Below are 19,833 nucleotides of genomic sequence, written 5' to 3'. Positions count from 1 at the left end.
CTCGAACACTACGGGGGTGGCTCAACACTAGCTATAACATCTCTATACTCTTATTACTGGAACTCAGAACCAATGGGGATATCACTGGGACTACAGAGAGTGTCATTCCTGTGAGCCTGAGGTTCAAAGCTTGGGCAGAGGGTCCTTTTTGGCCAGACTGGACATCTACTATTTAGTATAGGGAGAGGGGGTTGAAGAAACAAGGTATTTAATATTCAATGTGCTCGCTTCCTTATTGGCCCACAGCCTAGTTCCAGACATGCTATTTCAATAATACAATGTATGCCGTTCTGAAAGTTGAACTCAGAACCAGACTTATAAAAGATGAGCTAAACAATGGAAGGTGTTCGATGTGGAGGTCAGCCTGAGCTATTTGTGATCCATAAACTTTTCCTCCTATCCTCAAGGAACCAGAAGAACAACTTTTGACAGAAACGTTTAGGTATTTCTGTTGTTTCTATTTTTTTATTTTACAACTGTTTTTCTTGTTTGTGTGTCGCTTTGGTTTTCGCTTTTTATACTGTATATTTTCTTGTAAGCAATGTATTATAATATTAAAGGTTAAAACTCTAACAAGTTTGATTCTTGTATGCTCTAAAGCAGACCTGGATGAAGTGCAGCCCGCGGGCTACATCCGGCCTTCTGGCAGTTCCAGTCTGGCCTGCGGACTGCTGAATGCCTGAAACAGTGGTAGACGGGAGCAGAGGCAGAGTGCCATGGTAACGGGAGTGAGGTGAGTATGTGGTGTTTTTTTATGTGTATGCGATGTTTGTATGTACATAGGAGGCTATGTGGGGCTCATACTGTATATATGGAGGCTATGCGGGGCTCATACTGTATATAGGAGGCTATGTGGGGCTCATACTGTATAATGGAGACTATGTGGGTCTCATACTGTATATGGAAGGCTATATGAGACTCATGCTTATATAGGAGGATATGTGGGGCTCATGCTGTATATAGGTAGGCTTTGTGGGGCTCACGCTTTATATGGGAGGCTATGTGGGGCTGATACTGTATATGGGAGGCTATGTGGGGCTCATGCTATATATAGGAGGCAATATGAAGCTCATGCTGTATATGGGAAGCTATGTGCGGCTCATACCATATATGGGAGGCTATATTGGGCTCATGTTGTATATAGGGAGGCTATGTGTACTGTCGGGCTTGTGATGTATATAGGGAGGCTATGTGGGGCTCATGTTCTATATAGAGAAGCTATATCGGGCTAATGCTATATATGGGAGGCTATGTATGACTCATCCTGTATATGGAAGACTCTTTGGGGCTCATTCTGTATATGGGAGGCTATGTGGGGCTCATGATGTATATGGGAGGCTATGCGGAGCTCATGCTGTATGTGGAAGGCTATGCTGGGCTCATGCTGTATATGGGAGGCTATGTGGGGGCTCATACTGTATATGGGAGGCTATGTGGGGGTTCATACTGTATATAAGAGGCTATGTGGGGGCTCATACTATATATAAGAGGCTATGTGGGGGCTTCTACAGTACATAAGAGGCTATTTGGGGGCTCATACTGTTTATAGGAGGCTATGTAGGGGCTCATACTGTATATAGGGAGCTGAGTGTGGGCCCTTACAGTATATAGGGGCTGTGTGTGGGCTCATACATTATGTAGGGGGCTGTGTGTATCAAATAATTATAATTAATATGTTAATATTAATATAGAGCAGAATTAATTTCAGGTTATTGGTTCGGCCCTCCACAACAGTCACCGTCTCATATGGCCCCTTGGGAAAATTAATTTCCCACCCCTGCTCTAAAGAATCCATAGCCTTTCAGAGAGTGTGTGGCCTTTTGACTGTCGGACAGTAATTTATATTTTGGGGACTTATCACTCCCGTGTGTTTGATGAATGGTGGCAGCACATTGTGTATCTGGGAAGTGGAGACAGTGTTTGAGGTGTGATTTATGCTCTCTTTGCAGTCTATAACAGAGGTTAAGAGGAAGCTTGACTAAGAGGAGGTAGATTAACCCTTGCAATAGCACCCCACATCACATGCTAAAAACTGTGTAGGTGACAGGTTGTATGCATACATTTGTTTTTTTTTTCCCTGTCACAAGTCTCACATGTCTCGCAAACAAGCTGGGGTGTATTCCTCTCCTACACCTTCCCCTTTTCTGTCTTCAGTGACTAAAGACAAGCTAGTCATGACTTAAGTTTTTCACCATTTATATAGAAAAATATTCAAAACAACTTTATTTAATCAGTATTGAGTATGAGAACCACTTGCAGAAATACATACACTTGCACGTCTTGGCTGCAATCACTGTGGTTCTTACTGGTTGTCTCAGGAATATTGTGCCATGCTAAATGCATTTGGGCACAGAAATCAAAATGCAATGCCAGCAGCTCTCTTTGCAATTACCAACCAATGATGTCCCAGGTGTACTTGACAGTCCTCCCCCTCTTGTGCTTCTGCTCACCAGGTCCCAGGGTGTAACAAAGTGCTGTTTGACTTTGGCGGTACACACCTTGGCGCTGGGAGCTTTCCCGGAGCTCCGCGGCCATCAAACCTGAACGGCTGCGCAGCTCCAGCTCCCTCTGTCTTTTCTAGACTTCTAGTCAGGTGATGGCGCATACATGATGTCATCGCGTACGTGCCTGCATGTACGCTCACCACTGGCCGTTGCCAGGACACCAGAAGCGGAGCTGCACCTGCAGCGGATCGTGAGGTAAATATGACTTTTTTTTTTCCTTTATAAAATGAATTAAATGGGTAAGGGAGATTGCAAATGATGAATTGAGAGGGGGAGGGGGAAGGGGGACTGCAAATAATAAAGTGAGAGGAGGAGGGGGAAGGGGGACTTCTAATGATGAAGTGAGAGGGGAAGGGGGGATGGGAACTTCAAATGATGAAGTTAGAGGGTGATGGGGAAGGGGGGCTGCACATAATGAAGTGAAAGAGGGAGGGGGAAGGGGGACTGCAAATGATGAAGTGAGAGGGGGAATGGGGACTGCAAATAATGAAGAGAGAGGGGGAGGGGGGAGAGGGACTGCAAATGATGAAGTGAGAGGGGGACGGGGGACTGCAAATAATGAAGTAAGAGGGAGACGGGGGGGCTGCAAATGTTGCAGTGAGGAGGGAAGGGGACTGCAAATGATGAAGTGGGAGGGGGACTGCAAATGATGAAGGGGGACTGCAAATGATGAAGTTAGAGGACGAGGTGGATTGCAAATGATGAAGTGAGAGGGCTAGGGGGACTGCAAATGATGAAGGGAGATGGAGAATACAAATGATGGAGTGAGGGGGGAGGGGGGACTGCAAATGATGAAGTGAGCGAGGGGACTGAAAATTATGTAGTGAGAGAGGGAGGAGGACTTCAAATGATGATGTAAGACAGAAAGGGGCACTGCAAATGATGAAGTGGGAGGGGGATTTCAAATGATGAAGTGGGGGGACTGCAAATGATGGAGTGAGGTTGACTGCAAATGAAGTAAGCGGGGGTGACGGGGGACTGCAAATGATGAAGTGGGAGGGGGACTGCAAATGATTAAGTGAGAGGGCTAAGGGGACTGCAGATGATGAAGGGAGATGGGGAATACAAATGATGAAGTGAGGGGGGAAGGGGACTGCAAATGATGAAGGGGGAGGGGGACTGCAAATGATGAAGTGAGAGGGCTAGGGGAACAGCAAATGATAAAGGGGGAGGGTGGGACAGGGGACAGCGAATGATGAAGTGAGGGGGAAGGGGTACTGCAAATGATAGAGTGAGGGGGGAAGGGGGACTGCAAATGATGAAGTTAGCGAGGGGACTGAAAATTATGTAGTGAGAGAGGGAGGAGGACTTCAAATGATGATGTAAGACAGAAAGGGGCACTGCAAATGATGAAGTGAGACTGGGAGGGGGACTGCAAATGATGAAGTGGGGGGACTGCAAATGATGGAGTGAGGTTAACTGCAAATGATGAAGTGAGGAGGGAGACAGGAGACTGCAAATGAAGTGAGCGGGGGTGACGGGGGACTGCAAATGATGAAGTGGGAGGGGGACTGCAAATGATTAAGTGAGAGTGCTAAGGGGACTGGAAATGATAAAGGGGGAAAAGGAGGAGGGGACTGCAAATGATGAAGTGAGGGGGGCACGGGGAACTGAAAATTATGAAGTGAGGGGGGACGGGGACAGCTAATGATGAAGTGAGGGAGGGGAACTGCAGATGATGAAGTGAGGGGGCTGCAAATGATGAAGTGAGGGGGCAGGGGACTGCAAATGATAAAGTGGGAGGGGAACTGCAAATGAAGTGAGGGGGACTGCAAATGATGGAGTGAGGGGGGACTGCAAATGATAAAGTGAGGAGGGGGAACAGAGGACTGCAAATGATGAAGTGAGCGGGGAGACAGGAGGTGAAAATAATGAAGTGAGCAGGGTGACAGGGGACTGCAAATGATGAAGTGGGAGGGGGATTGCAAATGATGAAGTGAGAGGGCTAAGGGGACTGCAAATAATAAAGGGGGAGGGGGACTGCAAATTATGAAGTGAGGGGGGACGGGGGACTGCAAATTATGAAGTGGGGGGCGGGGACAGCTAATGATGGAGTGGGGAGGGGAACTGCAAATGATGAAGTGAGGGGGACTTCAAATGAAGTGAGGAGGACTGCAAATGATGAATAGAGGGTGGGGGATGGGGGACAGCAATTGAATTGAAGGTGGGGGAGGGCAAATGACTTGGAGGGCTGGACGACAGCAAATGATGAATTTTGAGGGTGGGGGAGTAAGTGATGATGTATAAAGAAAGTGGGATGGGGGCAACAAATGATGAATTGGGGGTGGGGCAGAAAATAATGATAACTTGAGGGTGGGGGAGAGTAAATGATGTTTTGAATGGAGAGGATAGCAGTTGATAATGAATAGAGGGTGAGGGTGGGAGAGAGGACATAATGAATTTTGACAGAGAGTGGGCATGTAACTATAATGATTCGGAGGAGCAGGAGGTACAGAGTGGGGGGTGTTGAGGATGCAGCAGTGTGACTGGTATTGAATTGGGGGAAAGAGTACATGTGCAAACTAATTTATATATTTATTAGGTGGGGAAAGTGGTCATTTATAGCTAGAGAGGGCACAGTGGTGGATTACAATTTATATTTGGAATGATGGGTTGCATAATATAACTAATTATATATTAATGGTGGATGCACGTCTGTATTCAGCTGTGTAGAACAAGGGGAAAAATTGGGGAGTGTGCTCTTGAAGCGGTGCTCTAGATAGCTGTGTTATTTTCTGCAGAGACGAGTCCTGGCTGGAAGAAGTGATGGCGGTCTGCATTGGATGAAGAAAAGCGAAGATGAATATCTTCAACTAGAGACGTCACTGGTGAGTCAGTGTATTACCTATACACTTACACTATACAGTATATACTATGTAAAGAGTTCCTGTGTATAATGTCACTGGTGATCCCTGTATTACCTGTACACTGACACTATATACAGAGCTCCTGTGTATAATATCAAGAGTGATCAGTATATTACCTGTACACTGACACTATATACAGTGCTCATGTGTATAATGTCACTGGTGATTACTGTATTACTTGTACAGTGACACTATATACAGAACTTCTGTGTATAATGTCACTGGTGATCACTGTATTACCTGTACCCTACACACTATATACAGAGCTCCTGTGTATAATGTCACTGGTGATCCCTGTATTACCTGTGTAACGGGTCTGGGAGGTGGAACCACAGAGCAACTATACAAAGGGGCAGTCCTTGTAAGGAAGCGGGTGATACCCAGGGAAGGCGGGCTGGCAGTCACGGCTAGTGACGGGGACAGTCTCTGGGTAAGAGGGCAGGAGATCACGGCAAGTGACGGGGACAGTCTCTGGGTAAGAGGGCAGGAGATCACAGCCAGTGACGGGGACAGTCTCTGGGTAAGAGGGCAGGAGGTCACGGCAAGTGACGGGGGCAGTCTCTTGACAGGTAGGTGGTCACGGCAAGTGATGGCTAAGCCTCCAGGTAGGCTAGCAGGCAGGTAGCGGGTGGACGCTCCCAGGTGAGCGGGCGAGAGTCTCTGGACAAGCGGGTGGTCACAGCAAGTGACCGCTGAGCCTGAAGGTAGGCAAGCAGGCAGGTAGCGGGTGGACGCTCCCAGGTGAGCGGGCGAGAGTCTCTGGACAAGCGAGTGGTCACAGCAAGTGACGGCTGAGCCTCCAGGTAGGCAAGCAGGCAGGTAGCGGTTGGACGCTCCCAGGTGAGCGGGCGAGAGTCTCTGGACAAGCGGGTGGTCACAGCAAGTGACGGCAGAGCCTCCAGGTAGGCTAGCGGGCAGGTAGCAGGTGAGCGCTCCCAGGTGAGCGGGCAGACGGATCCATAGACAGACTGGCAGGCCTGGTAGGCAGACTGTCGGACCGCAGGAATAACAGCAGATAGACACGAGTCAGGCAGGTATCAGACAGGAAACTGGCAGGAAACTGGCAGGTAACTGGAAATGGGACCTGAGGGCTGAAGCAGAGTGATGAACTATGCTACAACATTGCTCGGGCACCTCCATTTTGGAGGAGGTGCCTTATATATGGAGAGATCCTCCGGCCATTGGCCGGGGACTCCTTAGGACGGCGCGCGCGGCCCCTTTAAGAGAGGGGGAGCGCGCGCCCTAAGCACAGTGGCCGGGAAGGAGCACGCGCTGCCAGCAGAGCGGGAGGAAGATGCCGGGCACGGAGCAGAGAGGTGAGGGGAACAGCGTCCCTGCCTAGCAGGAGGCAGGGACGCCGACGCTACAGTACCCCCCCCTTTAGGCCCCCCCTTCTTTAGGCCAGACAGAAATTTATCAAGGATGAGAGGGGCATGGATGTTCTCCCGGGGCTCCCACGTTCTCTCCTCAGGACCAAACCCCTTCCAATCTACTAGAAAAAAGGTCTTTCCCCTTACCCTTTTGGTGGCCAGAATGTTCTCTACCTCAAACTCGTTTTCAGCGGAAACCGGAGCAGGAGGCGTACCTGTAGACTTGGAAAAAGAGTTAAGTACCACGGGTTGTAGGAGAGATATATGGAAGGAGTTAGGGATCCGCAAGTTGGCCGGGAGTTTCAATTTATAGGCCACCGGGTTGATCTGTTTGATAACCTCCAGTGGGCCGATGAACCGAGGCCCTAACTTGTAGGAAGGAACCTTGAGCCGGACATACTTGGACGAGAGCCAAACTTTATCTCCAGGACGGAATTGTGGAGGATCCAGGCGTCTTTTGTCAGCGTGTTTTTTCATCCGCTCGGACGACTGAAGGAGTGCGGATCGGGTACTCTCCCAAATGGAGGAAAATTCGCTAACGAGGGATTCCGCAGCTGGATTGTCCACCGAGGTGGAGACGGGAAATGGGATCCGAGGATGCTGACTGAAGACTACAAAAAACGGGGATTTGAAGGACGATTCGCTCTCGTGGTTATTGTAAGAGAATTCGGCCCATGGTAGGAGATCCACCCAGTCTGAATGGTGGGCATTAACGAAGTGCCGGAGGTAACTGGTCGGGATCTGATTGATCCGCTCCACTTGACCATTGGACTGTGGGTGGTAAGCGGAGGAGAAGTCCAGAGTGACGTCTAGCAGCTTACATGTGGCTCTCCAGAAGCGGGAGGTGAACTGAACCCCACGATCCGACACAATGTGGAGAGGCAGGCCATGGAGACAGAAGATGTGGCGGATAAAGTCTTTAGCCAGCTCGGGTGCAGACGGGAGGCCCGGCAGGGGAATGAAGTGAGCCATCTTGGAAAAGCGGTCAGCGACCACCCAAATGACCGTACAACCGGCAGAGACAGGGAGATCTGTAATAAAGTCCATAGCTATATGCTGCCAGGGGGCAGCAGGTACTGGAAGAGGAAGAAGGCGACCGGCTGGCAGGTGTCTTGGAACCTTGTTGCGGGCGCAGGACACACAGGCAGAAACAAAGTCTATTACGTCCTTGTGCAGGGTAGGCCACCAGTAGTGCCGGGTAATAAGCTGGAGGGTCTTTTTCTGACCGGCATGGCCAGCTAGCTTAGACGAGTGACCCCAGTGTAGGATCTTCTCCCGATCAGGTACAGTCACGAACGTCTTACCGGGAGGGAGACGATTTAGATTCACGGGAGCCACCTGCATTACTCTGGCGGGATCGATGATGTGTTTAGGTTCCTCCTCGAGATCAGACACCAGGAAGGATCGGGACAAGGCGTCAGCTTTGATGTTTTTGTCAGCCGGGCGAAAATGAAGAACGAAATCAAAGCGAGCAAAAAACAAGGACCACCGGGCTTGGCGCGGGTTAAGTCTCTGGGCACTCTGGAGGTAAGCCAAGTTCTTGTGGTCCGTGTAAATTATTACCGGGTGAAGAGCCCCCTCGAGCAGGTAATGCCACTCCTCCAATGCCAGCTTAATGGCCGATAACTCTCGGTCTCCTATAGAATAGTTGCGCTCAGAAGAGGAGAAGAGTTTGGAGAAGAAGCCACAAGTTACCATTCTTCCGGAAGATGAATTTTGGGTAAGTACCGCTCCGGCTCCAGAGGAGGAGGCGTCAACTTCCAGGAAGAATTGCTTGTTGCCGTCCGGGCGATGCAGCACCGGGGCGGAAGAGAAAGCCTGCTTTAAGGAAAGAAAGGCTTCCTCTGCTTCGGGCGGCCATTCTCTGGGATTAGTGCCCTTACGGGTGAGCGCAGAGATTGGGGCAGTCCGGGAAGAGAAGTGCAGTATGAAGAGGCGGTAGTAGTTGGCGAAGCCCGGGAACCGCTGAATAGCCTTCAACCCCTCTGGTCGAGGCCACTTCTCGATGGCAGACAGTTTCTCTGGATCCATTCGTAGGCCGGTGTGAGAAATTATGTAGCCCAAAAATGGAAGCGAGGTCTGCTCAAAGAGGCACTTCTCATATTTAGTGTAGAGGTGGTTCTGCCTGAGCCTGAACAGGACCTGACGAACATCCCTCCGGTGAGTGAGAAAATCCGGAGAGAAGACCAAGATGTCGTCCAGGTACACCAATACGCAGGAGTAGAGAAGGTCCCGGAAGATGTCATTGACCAACTCTTGAAAGACGGCGGGAGCGTTACAGAGACCAAAGGGCATTACCAGGTATTCATAGTGGCCGTCCCAGGTGTTGAATGCCGTCTTCCATTCATCCCCCTGACGGATACGGACCAGGTTATAGGCCCCACGGAGGTCCAACTTGGTGAAGATTCTAGCCCCCCTCAGACGGTCAAATAATTCCGGAATGAGCGGAAGGGGGTATTTATTCTTCACCGTGATCTGGTTAAGGCCTCTATAGTCTATACAGGGACGGAGTGAGCCGTCCTTCTTTTTAACGAAGAAGAAGCCTGCTCCCGCCGGGGAGGTAGATTTCCGGATAAATCCCCGGGCCAGATTCTCCTCAATATATTCAGACATGGACCGGGTCTCAGCAGCGGACAAAGGGTAAATACGCCCACGGGGAGGAGTAGCACCGGGTAACAGGTCGATTGGGCAGTCGTATGGTCTATGAGGGGGTAATGTCTCTGCCTCCTTTTTATTAAAGACGTCCGCATAAGACCAATAGGGAATCGGAAGGCCATGTAGATTAGCAGGGGTAGGAGAAGGACGGACAGGATGAACGGGAACTAAACAAGTCTTATGGCAGTCCTGTCCCCAGCGAAGGACTTCTCCGGTCTGCCAATCAAGCACGGGTGCATGTCTCTGAAGCCAAGGTAGGCCTAGCAAGAGGGCGTGAGAGAGTCCAGGCAGAACATGAAAGAAGATGCTCTCAGAGTGCAGCATTCCCACTTGCAGAGTAATGGATTCGGTGATGAGTTGGATGGGACGTGGTAAGAGGCCCCCATCCACGGCAGTGACAGATAAGGGTACAGCCAGAGGTTTGGTGGGAATGCGGTATTTTTCTACCAGGGACTGAGAAATGAGATTTCCGGCAGCTCCAGAGTCAAGTTGGGCTAGTTCAAAATAACGGTTCTCCCCGCAGATGATAGAGACTGACAGCAACAGAGATGGAGAGGGTTTATTCTTGTCTAGGACGACCTCTCTGAGCGATCCTAGACATAGGTGTTTCCTGACCTCTCCGGGCAGGTATGGATCCGGTGCTCCTTACTGCCACAGTAGAAGCAGCTCCCCTCAGCTCGGCGTAACTCTTGACGGGTTTTGACCATCTTGGTCTGGTCGACCTGCATAGGCTCGGGTGAGTGCGCCTGGGGAGTAGAGGGAGAAGAGACGGGTTTCTGAAAGGTAGGGGCTAGACGTGGAAACCTCCTCTCACGGGTGACCTCTTTGGCGCGCTCCTGGAACCGGATGACAATCCGGGTGGCAAGAGTTATTAAGTCATCGAGAGTGGTAGGAATGTCCCGACCGGCGAGTTCATCTTTAATACGGCCGGACAGACCCTCCCAAATGACAGACACCAGGGCGTCATTATCCTAGGCCAGCTCCGAACCAAGGGTACGGAACCGTATGGCATATTGGCCCACGGTGAGATTTCCTTGATGGAGGCGTAGCAGAGATGATGCGGATGAGGTCTTCCGTCCGGGTTCGTCGAAGACTTTCCGGAAAGCCGTGAGAAAGGCTGGCAGGTCGGTCACCAGGGGGTCTCCTCTCTCCCATAGAGGATTTAGCCAAGCCAGTGCCTCCCCCGTGAGATGGGACATGATGAAGGCTACTTTGGCCCGGTCGGAGATAAACTGGTGGGACAAGAGTTCAAAGTGCAGGGTGCACTGGTTTATGAAGCCCCGAGCTTGAGCGGGGTCGCCTCCGAAGTGAGGAGGTGCAGAAAGCTGGGGTCCGGGGCAGGATACCATGATATTGGTGGGCAGCGGCGCTGCTGGGTTGCGAGTCATGACACTAGCGGTGGTTGCTGGTGGAGCAGTCAGAGTGTCCAGGCGAGAGTTGACATTCCGCAGGTGACTCAGGATGGACTACTGTTGGGACCTCTGACGGGACAGTTCATGACATAGGTCCGAGAGCGAGGGAGCTTGGGTGCCACCGGGTTCCATGGCCCGAGCAAACTGTAACGGGTCTGGGAGGTGGAACCACAGAGCAACTATACAAAGGGGCAGTCCTTGTAAGGAAGCGGGTGATACCCAGGGAAGGCGGGCTGGCAGTCACGGCTAGTGACGGGGACAGTCTCTGGGTAAGAGGGCAGGAGATCACGGCAAGTGACGGGGACAGTCTCTGGGTAAGAGGGCAGGAGATCACGGCCAGTGACGGGGACAGTCTCTGGGTAAGAGGGCAGAAGGTCACGGCAAGTGACGGGGGCAGTCTCTTGACAGGTAGGTGGTCACGGCAAGTGATGGCTAAGCCTCCAGGTAGGCTAGCAGGCAGGTAGCGGGTGGACGCTCCCAGGTGAGCGGGCGAGAGTCTCTGGACAAGCGGGTGGTCACAGCAAGTGACGGCTGAGCCTCCAGGTAGGCAAGCAGGCAGGTAGCGGGTGGACGCTCCCAGGTGAGCGGGCGAGAGTCTCTGGACAAGCGAGTGGTCACAGCAAGTGACGGCTGAGCCTCCAGGTAGGCAAGCAGACAGGTAGCGGGTGGACGCTCCCAGGTGAGCAGGCGAGAGTCTCTGGACAAGCGGGTGGTCACAGCAAGTGACGGCAGAGCCTCCAGGTAGGCAAACAGGCAGGTAACAGGTGGACGCTCCCAGGTGAGCGGGCAAGAGTCTCTGGACGGGCAGGTGGTCACAGCACGTGACGGCAGAGCCTCCAGGTGTTAGAACCTTGCTGTTAGGTTTTTTTCCTTTGCTGGTCACATGACCTTGTTGGCCTATTTAATCCTGCTCCGCCCTTCTGGCTTTGCTGGACTTCATTGTATATCTACTTTCTAGCTAGCCTGTGCTCTGTATCTAACTCTGTTAGTTTGCTTGGTCTACGGACCTCTATGTTCTTTCTATTTTGTTTGTTCATCTGTCTGCTACTATTTCTGTTAGGAGGTGTCCCATATTCCTCCCAGTCCTTAGTACTTGTAGGGATTCCCTCCTCTGAGGGTTTTACTGTCATCTGGGTGGTCGTGGACCGTTTTAGCAAGATGTGTCACTTGGTTCCCTTCGTCAAACTGCCCTGCGCTAAAACTCTCGCTAAGGCCTTTGTCAAGGAAATTGTCAGACTTCATGGCGTTCCTACTGACATTGTTTCTGATAGGGGTCCTCAGTTCGTGGCTCGTTTTTGGCGTGCCTTTTGTGACAGGTTGGGAATTCATTTGTCGTTTTCGTCCGGATATCATCCTGAATCTAATGGCCAGACAGAAAGGAAAAACCAGGATGTTGAGCAGTTCTTGCGTTGTTTTGTGGCAGACAATCAAGAGGGGTGGTCTGAGTTTCTGCCACTTGCCGAATTTGCTCTGAACAATCATACATCTTCTTCTGCTGGTTGTTCGCCTTTTTTTTGTTGTTCTGGGAGACATCCGTCGTTCGGGTCGTTCTCCAAGTTGGGATCTGCCGTGCCTGAGGAGGAGAATTTTTCCGGTAATTTGGAAAGAGTTTGGACGGATGTGCGTGGTAATCTTCAGGAGGCCAACAGAAAATCTAAAGACTACTTTGATAGGAAACGACAGGAGGTTTTGTTCGCTGTTGGTGACATGGTTTGGTTGTCCTCTAGGAATCTGCGGTTGAGGATTCCTTCTAAGAAATTGGGTCCCAAGTTTGTAGGGCCCTTTAAGGTGCTTCAGGTTGTCAACCAATCTGCTGTTAGGTTGGAGGTTCCTACCTCCTGGAGAATTAATCCGGTCTTTCATGTCTCTCTGTTAAAAAAAGCTGTTGTGTCGGATGGTGACGCCTCTGCCTCTGTTCCTCCGGTGGTGGAGGACGGGGAATATGAAATTTCTCGCATCCTTGACTCTAGACAGTATAGAGGTAGTTTGCAGTATCTTGTGGCCTGGAAAGGTTTCGGACCCGAGGATAACTCTTGGGTGAGGTCAGATGATGTTTCCGCGTCCAGACTTATCAGAGCGTTTCACAGGAGATTTCCTGATAAGCCTGGTCCTAGGGGATCCGGAGGATCCTCTTAGAAGGGGGGGTACTGTTAGAACCTTGCTGTTAGGTTTTTTTCCTTTGCTGGTCACATGACCTTGTTGGCCTATTTAATCCTGCTCCGCCCTTCTGGCTTTGCTGGACTTCATTGTATATCTACTTTCTAGCTAGCCTGTGCTCTGTATCTAACTCTGTTAGTTTGCTTGGTCTATGGACCTCTATGTTCTTTCTATTTTGTTTGTTCATCTGTCTGCTACTATTTCTGTTAGGAGGTGTCCCATATTCCTCCCAGTCCTTAGTACTTGTAGGGATTCCCTCCTCACATCTATAGGTCTCCGTACAGACTAGATTAGGACTTTAGCAGGTCTGATCGCAGGATCAGGTTCCCTGTTACATCGTAGGGATTCAGCTGAGTCTTATAGTAGGGACAGATCTCCTCTCTTTCCTTAGCTTTGGTAGCAGAACATAACACCAGGTAGGCTAGCGGGCAAGTAGCAGGTGAGCGCTCCCAGGTGAGCGGGTAAGATTCTCTGGACAGGCAGGTCGTCACAGCACGTGACGGCAGAGCCTCCAGGTAGGCTAGCAGGCAGGTAGCAGGTGAGCGCTCCCAGGTGAGCGGGCAGACGGATCCATAGACAGACTGGCAGGCCTGGTAGGCAGACTGTCGGACCGCAGAAATAACAGCAGATAGACACGAGTCAGGCAGGTATCAGACAGGAAACTGTCAGGAAACTGGCAGGTAACTGGAAACGGGACCTGAGGGCTGAAGCAGAGTGATGAACTATGCTACAACATTGCTCGCGCACCTCCATTTTGGAGGAGGTGCCTTATATATGGAGAGATCCTCCGGCCATTGGCCGGGGACTCCTTAGGACGGTGCGCGCGGCCCCTTTAAGAGAGGGGGAGCGCGTGCGCGCCCTAAGCACAGTGGCCGGGAGGGAGCGCGCGCTGCCAGCAGATCGGGAGGAAGATGCCGGGCACAGAGCGGAGAGGTGAGGGGAACAGCGTCCCTGCCTAGCAGGAGGCAGGGACGCCGACGCTACAACCTGTACATTACACACTATATACAGAGCTCCTGTGTATAATGTCACTGGAGATCCCTATATTACCTGTACACTCACACTATATACAGACCTCCTGTGTATAATGGTACTGTCACGGCTGTGTCAGAGGTAACAGACAGCCGCCCTGCAGTTGGTTGCAGGAGATCTCTACATTTGGCATTACAGACATCTTCTTAGAGGCTGGCTGTCTCTAGGACCCAGAGGTTACCTCCCTCTGGCTAATTAGCTCCCTGGCCTGGGTGTATAAGTACCTGGTGTGTCTGAGAGGGAGGTGCCGGCGATATTCATTACTACTTGTGAGGCTTTAGCAAGAGCAGTACTTCGTCCTCTCTGGAACTTGAGGACGTGTGCGCATTTGTTTGGAATCGTCTAAAGCGAAGCAATTCCCCCCTGTTTGTCTACCCTTGTTCTCTATAGAGTTTAGTGGAGATCGACTAGTGCTCATTTCCTTCCTTCCCTAGCCTTAGCCATATGCCAGGGAAAGTCAAGGCGAGGCACGCGTGCTGCGATTGGTGAAGAGCCAATATAGGGACAGTAGTTGAGACAGGGTGACACTAGACCAGACTAGGAGGTCTCCACTCCCCCCTTTCCCTAGTGTCTGGGCTCCCTTTCCCTCTTCCCTCTGTGTTGCACTAAGTCTTGCCCACACCTTGGGTGACAGGTACTTAGTATTGTGGGTTTTTTATTAATGATCAGTATTGTAATATTCGGTCACTATGTGGTGATAATATGTGGTCTGTTGATGGTGTGGCGGTATTTGTTCCTTGTATGTGGCATTATTCTGTAACTATGTGGTGGTAATTTGTAGTCTGGTGACGATGTGGTGGTATTTCTTACTTGTATGTGGTATTATTCAGTCACTATGTGGTGCTAATATGTGATCTTGTGATGATGTGGCAGTATTTGTCCCCAGTATGTGGTATTATTCGGTCAGTATGTGGTAGTAATGTGTTGTCTGGTCATGGTGTGGTGGTATTTGTTCCTTATATGTGGTATTATTCGGTCAGTATGTGGTGGAAATATGTGATCTGGTCATGGTATGGAGGTATTTGTTACTTGTATGTGGTATTATTCGGTCACTATGGGACCCGGCCAAAAAAGTCTACATTGTCGTGGTGGCGGCTTAAAAAATCTTTTGGCCAAAACAAAAGCTAATGGCTATATATGTGATATGGTGTTCAATAAGAACTGTTAAGGTGTGATTGGTGAGGACGTGGTGCAGAAGTGGAGTTTTTCCAAGAGTGGGTGGTGGGACTGTGGAAAGTTCGAGTGGTGGAGGTGGAGCCTGGGTGGAGTCTCAAGGGGGCCTGAATATTTTGCCAGTATGGAGCTCTGAAAGTCCTGGTGGCAGCCCTGTGTACTACCCAATGGAATGACGGCCATAAAAATTTGATAAGGTATTTCAAAAACAAAGTATGGATTTAATCAACATAATACCAACTTTACATAGATGACATTAGTTTGGAGTAGAAAAACCCAATGGCAGGTTCTCTTTAAGAGACGAAATGACCACAATAACAGTGGGAAAAATAAGTATTTGATACACTGCCGATTTTGGAAGTTTTCCCACCTACAAAGAATGGAGAAGTCTGTAATTTTTATCGTAGGTACACTTCACCTGTGAGTGACAGAATCTAAAAAAAAAATTAAATTATATGATTTTTCAATGATTAAATTGCATTTTATTGAATGAAATAAATATTTGATCACCTACCAAAAAGCAAGAATTCTGGCTCTCACAGACCTGTTAATTTTTCCTTAAGAAGCCTTCCTACTCTGTACTCATTACCTGTATTAATTTGTTAATTAATTTAATTTGTTACCTGTATAAAAGACACCTGTCCACACATTCAATCAATCACACTCCAACCTCTCCACCATGGCCAAGACCAAAGACCTGTCAAGGGACACTAAGGAAAAAATTTTAGTTCGGCACAAGGCTGGGTTGGGCTACAGGATAATAGGCAAGTAGCTTAGCGAGAAGGCAACAACTGTTGGCACAATTATTAGAAAATGGAAGAAACACAAGATGACTGTCAATCTTCCTCTGTCTGGGTCTTCGTGCAAGGTCTCGCCTCGTGGGGTAAGGATGATTTTGAGAAAGGTCAGGAATCAGCCCATAACTACATGGGAGGACCTTGTCAATGACCTGAAGAGAGCTGGGACCACATTCTCAAACACTACCGTTAGTAACACACTACACTGTCATGGATTAAAATCCTGCAGGGCACGCAAGGTCCCCCTGCTCACACCAGCACATGTCCAGGCCCATTTTAAGTTTGCCAATCACCATCTGGATGATCCAGAACAGGCACGGGAGAAGGTCATGTGGTCAGATGAGACCAAAATAGAACTTTTTGGTATCAATTCCACTCGCCGTGTTCGGAGGAAGAAGAAGGATGAGTACAACTCCAAGAACACTGTCTCAACTGTGAAGAATGGTGGGGGAAACATCATGTTTTGGGGGTGCTTTTCTGCAAATAGGACCGTAAGACTGCACCGTACTGAAGAGAGGCTAGATGGGGTCATGTATTGCTAGTTTTTGGCCAACAATCTGCTTCCCTTAGTAAGAGCATTGAAGATGGGTTGTGGCTGATTCTTCCAGCATGAGAATGACCCAAAACACACAGCCAGGGAAACTAAGGAGGGGGTCTGTAAGAAGCATTTCAAGGTCCTGGAGTGGCCTAGCCAGTCTCCAAACCTGAACTCAATAGAAAATCTTTGGAGGGAACTGAAACTCAACGTTGCCCAGTGACCGTCCCAAAACCTGAAAGATCTGGAGATCTGTATGGAGGAGTGGGCCAAAATCCCTGCTGCAATGTGTGCAAACTTGGTCAAGAACTACAGGAAATGTCTGACCTCTGTAATTGCAAACAAAGGTTTCTGTACCAAATATTAAGTTCTGTTTTTCTATTGTATCAAATATTTAGTTCATGGAATAAAATGCAAATTAACTACATAAAAATCATACAATGTGATTTTCTGGATGTTTTCTTAGATTCTGTCTCTCACAGTTGAAATGTACCTATGATAAAATTATAGACCTCTCCATTCTTTGTAGGTGATAAAACTTGCAAAATCGTCAGTGTATCAAATACTTATTTTCCCCACTGTAGGGCTGTGTGCCCACTATGCGTTTTTTAAGCGTCTCCGCAGCGGCAATTCCGCTGCAGAAACACTTAAAAAACGCTTGGTAGAAGGTCTGCCATGTTCCCCAATGATAATCCGCATGTGCTGTGCACATGCTGCGAAAATTTCCACTGCAGATTATCATTGCGGAAAAATCCGCAGCACTACCAATTATTTTGCGGAATTGACTTGCATGACATCCTCATCACTGCATCTGCAGATACGGATATATCATGCGGCTCAATGTGCGGATGGTACCCGGGTTTGGAGAAGAGGAGACTCTCCTCTGGACCCGGGAACCAGAGTTCCTGTAAAAAAAAGAATAAAATAAAAAATATACATTATACTTACCTTCTGATGGCCCCCAGTGTCCATAGCAATGCATCCTGGCTTGCCGGCAGCTCGCAATGGTCTAAAAAGGACCTGCCATGACGTCATTTAGTCATGTGACCCGTCACATGACTAAATGACATCATGGCAGGTCCTTTTAGACTACCGCGAGCTGCCGGCAAACCAGGACGCATCGGATAAAGACACCGGGGGCCATCAGAAGGTAAGTATAATATTTATTTTTGATTTTGTACCATTCTTTTGGTCACACTATATAAATCCATGCCGTTTGCATAGATTTATATAGTGTGACCAAGTTGTCAAGCACTTTCCAAGTGATGCTAAAATCGCTTGAAAAGCGCTTGACAACCCGCATGCAGAAATTCATGAGAAGAACGCTTCACATCCGCTTGTCCCTGGCAGGAAAAACGCATGTACAATCCACATGTACAATCCGCATGTACAATCCACATGTACAATCTGCATGCGTTTTTTCTGCCAGGGAGATGCAGAAACGCTCAGGAAAAATCCGGACCATTTCTGCATCGTGGGCACATAGCCTAAGTCAGGCACTAGGTATCATAGTGTTAACACAATGGCTGGATAGACAAGTTTCTGAGAGATCAGAAAACATTTTTGCTTCTTTCTGAAAACAATAGGCAACTTGTCCTTTACCTTGTAAATCTAGCCTAAGGGCTACCTTCAAGCAACTGATCTATCTATGGCTAATGCAGTATAAAATACAGCTGCACATACCATGTATGTTAATCTATTGGGGATACAGTTTCTGTGTTGATGACATGCAGATAGTTAACATCCAGTATGCCATTCAGACTAAAAATGCCTTTTTACTTCTCATGTGAATTGAACAGCCACAAGATGGTTTTCTTGCAGAGTGATGTGTAATTTTCACCTAAGACATAGCGGTGATATTTTTTCTAATAATGATTGCAATACCTTTCAAATACAATGCTTTTTTAATCATTTTATTTCAATAGTAAAAAGCATAAAATATTGCTAAATAACATATAACATAGTTATAATATATACACAGAAATGGGTACAGATTTCAGACATACTGTATATGAGCAATGGCACTTGTTTAATGGAAAAATGTGTAGGCGGTTTAAAGAGATTAGCAAAAAGGATTCTAAAGAGAAAATACATAATGACTGAACATTCTTTTCTCATTAATTATGAGTAAACAATGGAATGGATTTTGTTTTAAGACATCTTAATGTATCATTATTGCTACTATGCATGATCCTATATTACAAATTGCATTTTAGGATTGTCCAACTTAGCCCCTTCCCAACATTAGATGCATCCTATTTTCCAGGCTGCAAACAGACTTAGCATATGTGTACACGTTGAGGAATTGAAGCAGAAATTTCCTGAGCATTTTTGTCTCTCCCTGTCAGAAAAAAACGCATGCGGATTTACATGCGTTTTTGATGCGTTTTTTACACGTTTTTACATGCGTTTTTTTAAGCGATTTTGAGCATCAATGAATGATTTTTGGAGCTAAATAAAGCTATTTGGTGGGACATAGCTTAAGTCCTTGGATTACCATAAGAACTGGGGTGAGTATATTGGTTCATTTAAATGATTAAAGAATGGGTCTGTTGTATTTCAAATACAAAGTTTACACTGTGTCTGTGTGTTTCTTTACTTTGGTCATGAAAAGGTCTGATTGACACCTTGAAATCACCAAACAAAAGAACTGGGTGTCAGCTAGTCCCATTCACCCAATCTTCATTAGCATTTCTATTTATGTAATTTATGCGGCTGCTGTGAGCTGTTTTTTTCAGCCTGGGGAGGTGCCATTAAGCAAACATTTCCCTGGCCATTAAATAACATCTCACAGCTGGTTTGTTAGCCACTACGCCCCCCCAATCAGCACTCAGCAGTGCTTTGGACGCAATGTATTTATGTTGCATCCAAAACGAGGTGTTCTAATGCGGCACTTTTGTTGTCGGTACATGTGAATCCACCGCATATAATGACACTTCAATTGGTCAAAATCTGCAGGGGAGACTAGCGTGTCCGCTACAGAAATTGATACGCTGGTAGTTTGGGTACGTGGCCATGATCAGGTGCCGCTGTAGGTTTGACGCTGCGTGTATATACAGCATCAAACCCGCAGTATCCAGATGTTACAGCATAGTGAATGGGATCTCTAGAAATTCCACGTCCACTCTGCGTGTATCAGAGGCTGCGAATCACTCGTGGACACTGACATGCGGCGCGTCTTTCAGGACCACAGCATGTCAATTTCTCTTGCGGAGTTGCTAGTAGAGATGAGCGTTGTTCTACTCGAACTGTTCGCCAATCTCAAATTCGAGCTGTTTTGGGCGGTGTTCGAGCCGGTCGGCGAACACGAACAATTTGAGAAAAATTCGGC

This window comes from Phyllobates terribilis, unplaced genomic scaffold (assembly GCF_046119375.1).
Source record: "Phyllobates terribilis strain yellow unplaced genomic scaffold, ASM4611937v1 Scaffold_3__8_contigs__length_932513732, whole genome shotgun sequence".
NCBI lineage: Eukaryota > Metazoa > Chordata > Amphibia > Anura > Dendrobatidae > Phyllobates > Phyllobates terribilis.
This window is presented reverse-complemented; position numbering follows the sequence as displayed.